At 35.4% G+C, this 6,180-nt stretch overlaps 1 pseudogene; it reads right to left on the bottom strand.

Annotated features, from left to right (window-relative positions):
- Positions 1–3,150: 3,150 nt before the first annotated feature.
- Positions 3,151–3,723, bottom strand: LOC105816365 (annotated as a pseudogene).
- Between the last annotated feature and the right edge of the window lie 2,457 nt (positions 3,724–6,180).

Below are 6,180 nucleotides of genomic sequence, written 5' to 3'. Positions count from 1 at the left end.
TGAGACCATTCAAAAATTCACTCCTCTATAAAGCCAGTGAGAATACTGGAGAAAACCATCAACGTCAACTTTTTCAGAACTCCAGATATTTACCAAATGTTTGCATCATTGAGGTGCATTCATTTTTTTTTAAATGGCTGAATCTCAGTAATAACAGTATATTAGTTTTTCTGTTGCTCGTGGAGCACCATAATTTAGTGGCTTTAAACAGCATAAATTTATTATCTTACAGTTCTACAGGTTAGAAGTCCAACACAGGACTAAAACCACGATGTTGGCAGGGTTGCCTTCCTTTCTAGAGGCTCTAAGGAAGAATATGTTTCTTTGCTGTTTTCAGCTTCTAGAAGCTGCCCACCTTCCTAGGCTCATGGCCCCTTATTTCATTTTCAAAGCCAGCATGTCTCTGTCCCTTCTTCCGTAGTTACATCTCCCTCTGATGACAGCTAGAACAAGTCTTCTGTTTTTAAGGACTCATGTAATTAGAATGGGCTCAACTAGAGAACATTGAAGAAAGTAATTGAACAGGACACACATAAATGGAAAGATACCTCTTGTTCAAGGATCGGAAGAATTAATATTGTTAAAATGTCCATATTACCCAAAGTGATCTACAGATTTAATGTAATCTCTGTCAAAATTCCAATGCCTTTTTTCACAGAAATAGAAAAAAACAATACTACAATCCATATGGAACCACAAAAGACTCTGAATATCCAAAGAAGTTTTGAACTACAAGAACAAAAAGCTGGAGTCATCACAATATCAAATTTCAAAATACACTACAAAGCTGTAATAATCAAAACCACATGGCACTGGCATAAAACAGACATATATACCAACAGAACAGAAATAGCCCAGAAACAAATCCCCCTATTTATGGTCAATTGATCTTCAACAAAGATGCTAAGGATGCACAATCAGGAATGGACAGTCTCTTAAATAAATGGTGTTGGGAAAACTGGACATACACATGCAAAAGTATTTAATTGGACCCTTATCTCCCATCTAGGTGTCAATAATTACATAAAATTTGACTCATTTAAATTTCCCATGAAGATATTCATGACTAAGGTAAGGTCCACTAGTGAATTCTTTTGGGAAGAATTCTCACCAGCCTGATAAGGCCTATGAAATTGGACTGAGAATCAATGGCCAAAACATACTTTTCCTCTTGAAGCAGAGCAATCTGTTCAGGAAAGGATTCTGGCCTTTCCATGAGGTCCCCTTCCAAGTGCAGACACCCATGGTTTGTTCAAAACAGGGCCTAGACTGCCAGTTCCTTTTCAATGGACAGTGCTTTTTGAAGCCACCAAAGCATCTTCATCAGTATCTTTTATGCTCTCTCCATGTAAAGGTTGTAGCTTTGAATATAGCAGGGAGTAAAGGACAGCTGGTACATTGGTAGGTGACCTCTTGGGTGGTGTAGCCCTAACACATGAAGGATGGCAGTTTGAGCAGGAAATGGGGCCAATATAAGAACAATGCATCCTGGAACTGTAACATGGTAGACAACCATTGTTTTTGGCAACTGTGCCCCTGTTTCCTTTTGGAGAATTCCCTTTCCCCATCATGTGGAGTCTGAGATAGTCAATCAAAGTGCCCTGCCCTCTCCTTAGCCAAGGATGCCAATCACTCTTGTTCTCAAAATGGACTCTCAAAGTTGATTCATCCTGTGGGCAGCACATGTAAGTGAGGTTGTCATTGGGAGCCGCTACAGACGTCTCTACGTTTGCCTGGTTCCTGGCTTTTTCTGAACATGATTCTCATCACTGATCTCACTTTTATTTAAATTTTTGGTATTTTGTTTATCATGGATTGTTTTGCATTTGTTTTTTAAACTGTGGCATTAAAACATCATTCAATTACTGAGCTTTCTGATACCCCTTAACTTTGGCATCTGAGGAAACTGTCTCACTTAACTTCCTCATGGTCCTGAACTTATCTTCAGATTTTGATCCCATTAGTGAAATTTTCTATTTTAAATAACCAGAATCTGGAACCTGAAAACCTGGCTTATTCAAGGAAAAGAAGAATAAAAATCTAATATGATACATCAAAAAAAAAATAGTGCTGCCTACTTGGAAATCTCAAGAAAAAACTATAAAAGCTGATAAGCTCCCTTTGTAAGGTAATTTGCCCCTAAATATACAAAAATTGGTAGCTTTAATATAAGAAATACCAAATATCCCAATTAAATGTAATTAAAAGAGTTTCCCATTTATTTTAAATACACACGCATGCACACATATATATATATATACACATATACAAGTACATATATACACACATATATATAACCTAGAAATTAAATTAATCAACAATTGCAGGTCTTATATGAGGAAAATTATGAAATCTTTTTGAGAAATATAACATAGGCCTAAATAGATGGTGAGATTCAATCCAGGAATTCATATTCCTGGACTGAAGCATTCAATATTATAAAAATATCTGTTTTTCTACAAATTAATGTTTGATTTGTATGCAGTTCTAATCAAAACCTTTTAGAATGTTTTAATTGGCCAATTTTCCCTAAAATTCATCTGGGAACATAAACTTGGTATTATATATAGCTGGGAAATTTTAAGGGTGACTTGCCCCATCAGATTATAAAGTGAATTTACAAACCATAAAATTTAAGAATATTTAACAGTGTAGCTTTCACCTTAGAATAGATAGATCAATAAAACAGGTTAGACAGCATAGAAATGTAGAGATATAAGGAATCAGTGTAAATGAAGTGAGTAATTTCAATTCGGTTGCAAATGATGGATTAATCAATAAATGCTACTGGAACAGTCAGCTACCCATTTATAAGAAAATTAAAATTAGAATTCAGGTTACCCATGCACCAAAATAAATTCCAGTTGGATTAAAGAGTTAAATGTGAATGCCCTACACATCTACAAACACGTATGCATTGGTGACTACTTAATTTAAGCAAGGGTCGCTCTCTCAAAATGAGATGATAAAGTCAGATAATTATGGAAAACATTGGTATATTTATCTACAAGAAAATAGAAAATATCAATTATCTAATTAACTAAACTGAGATAAGACACTAAATAATCCATTGAACAGAGGAGGGAACCAATTTATTCATCATCATCATCTTCTTCATCTTCCTCATCCTCTTCGTCCTCTTCATCTTCCTCATCTTCCCCCTCTTTCTTCTTTTTCTTGCCTTTCTTCAGCCTTGCCGACTCCCTTTTTTGCCCCATCAGGTTTTCCTTCAGCTCGGTGTGCAGCAATACCCTTTTCGTATTTTTCCTTCAGCTTTGCGGCCTTCTTTTCACACGGCCGCTTGTCACCTGCAGCAGTGTCATTCCACATCTCTCCCAGTTCCTTTGCAACACCACCAATGGATAGTCCGGGATGTTCTCCTTTGATTTTGGGGTGATACTCAGAACAGAACAAGAAAAAGGCCAAAGAATGCCTCTTGGGTGCATTGGGATCTTTGAACTTCTTTTTTGTTTCTGCTTTAGGAAGAATATAGGTTTTCATTTCTCTCTCACAGTGGGCTGTGTCCGCCTTTGCCATATCTTCAAATTTTCCTTTCTCTTTAGCAGACATGGTCTTCCACCTCTCTGAGCACTTCTTAGAAAACTCTGAGAAATTGACTGAAGCCTCTGGGTGCTGCTTCTTGTGCTGCTCCCGACAAGTTTGCACAAGGAATGCGTATGATGACATTTGGCCTCTCGGCTTCTTAGGATCTTCTTTGCCCATGTTTAGTTATTTTTCCTTAGCAAAGCCAGAGGGTTGCCAGGGTTGCCCAGTGCCCGCCGGCTCTCACTTGCCCTGGCGCGGTCTCTGTAAGTTGGTTCTAATACAGTTTTTTTCTTGTTTATAAAGCATTTAATCCCCCTTTACACAACTCATTCCTTTTAAAGAAAAAAAATAGAATAGAAATGTAAGGCTGTGTAAGGTTTGTTTTTAAACTGTACAGTGTCTTTTTTTGCATAGTTGACACACTACGGAATGTGTCTTTAGACAGCCCTGTCCTGGTGGTATTTTCAATGGCCACTAACCTTGCCTGGTACAGTATGAGGGCTGTAAATTGGCATGGAAATTTAAAGCAGGTTCTTGTTGGTGCACAACACAAATTAGTTGTATATGGGGATGGTAGTTTTTTCATCTTATAATTGTTTGTGATACAGCTTATACGAAATAATTGTTCTGTTAATTGAATACCACTCTGTAATTGCAAAAAAAAAAAAAGGTTGCAGCTGTTTTGTCGACATTCTGAATGCTTCTAAGTAAATATGATTTTTTTTATTAGTAAAAAAACAGACAAACAAAAAAACAGAGGAGGGAAATAAGGGAAAATTTTGACAAAGTTTTCTCCTTGAAAAGGATATCAGCCCAAGGAGTTTTAGGATTTTGTTCTATCAAATTTTGAATAACTGATAATAAATGGATAATAATTTATATTTAAGTAAATACCTAACATTGAAAAATGACTTCAATTTTTAAAAAGAGAAAAGAAAAAAAAGACAGAATCTCAAATTTAACATGTCTTTAAAAGAAGCATACATGACATAGTAATCTTCTAATAGTGTCTTATCCAAAAATAAATGTTCAAATTATGATTTCTCCACTTATAAGTCAATGTTGACAGAGTTTGAGATGGAAATTATGATAATCTCAGTAGATGCAAAAAAAATGTGTTTGATACGTTTTAAATATCCATTTTCCAGGAAAAACACTCATTGTGCTTAGGATAGAAGAAAAATTCCCTAAAGTGAATAAATATAATGTGATACCAGCTGCTAATTTCCCGAATAGCTGTTCTCCCCTTCTTCCATGGTGGGAGAAATTTTAGCCAGGCACAAGGCTGAAAAACACATCCGTTGCTCAACAGAAAACCATATTTCTTAGCCTCTCTTGCAGAGGTATTCCAATGAAATCAGATTTTGTTCAATGGGATGTGGGTATAAGTGATGAGTGTAACTTCTGGGCTGTGTCCTTAAAAAAAGGAATTGTGCACACCCCTTCTAAATTTTTTCCTTCCTGGCATCTGGAACACAGACATGACGTTGGTGGCTGGAACAGCCATGTGAGGTCATGAGATAGATGCTGCGTGTTTTCTAGGGCAGTGCAGTGAGACAGAATGATACTGAGATCCCAAGAATGATACAGATAAGCCGCTGTACCACCCTGTAGTGCTTACTCCCAGACTTCAGCATGAACCACTATTATTTGGGGTCTTTTTATTATAGCAATTAAACCTATACCCTAACTAATACAAATAATTGCCAGAAATCTAAAGCAATAATCTTCACATTAATTGTTAATAATCCTTATTAAGGCACCCTCAATAAAGACAAGGATGCCTGGTATTACTGCTACAAATTAACATTATACTAGCAAACTAGCCAATGCAATAAGGAAACAAAAAGAATGAAGAAGGAATGAAAGGAATTAAACTGACTTTGCATTCAAATGCATGATGATCTATCAAAAATTTTGAAAGAATCAACTGAAAAATTATTAGATGTTTCTCCTATGAATCCAATGCAAGGTCCGTATGAGAGTGTCTATACACAAATAAGATGTAACTGTAAAATGACGTGTAAAAACAAGGTGTAATTCATTTTCGCTCTAGAATTTTCAAACACTTAGAAATAAATCTAATAAGAACTATGCAAGACCTATATGAAGAGAAATATAAAATTATGTTGAGGGAACTTGAAGACGACCTGACTAAATGAATAGAAGTCCTGCGTTCCTTGGTTGAAAGACATTATAAAGGGGTCAATCTCCCCAAAATAACCCAAAATAAAATAACTTTAATCAAAATCCCAAAAGAAATATTTTTAAAGAAGTTCTATAAGATGATTATAGCATTCATTTGAAAAAGAAAATACAAAAGATTGACTGTGAAACTTTTGAAAAATAACAGGTAAAATAGACTTTCCCTACCAGTTACCGAAATATTATATAAACAGAGTAATTCATACAATGTTACATTAGATCTTATAAAAAATAAAGTCCAAGAATATGTGTGTGTTGTATATAGACACACACACAATTTTAGAATATGGTAATAGAGACATTTCCAAACACGGCAATAAACTGTTCACTTATTGGAACTTGGACAACTGTATACTCAGTAGGAAAAAACAAACTTACATTTTTCCTCACATCGTACTTAAAAGTTAAATTCTATGTACATTAAAAGTT

Source organism: Propithecus coquereli, unplaced genomic scaffold (assembly GCF_000956105.1).
Source record: "Propithecus coquereli isolate 6110/MARCELLA unplaced genomic scaffold, Pcoq_1.0 Scaffold37, whole genome shotgun sequence".
In the NCBI taxonomy this organism is placed as follows: Eukaryota; Metazoa; Chordata; class Mammalia; order Primates; family Indriidae; genus Propithecus; species Propithecus coquereli.
This window is presented reverse-complemented; position numbering and strand designations above follow the sequence as displayed.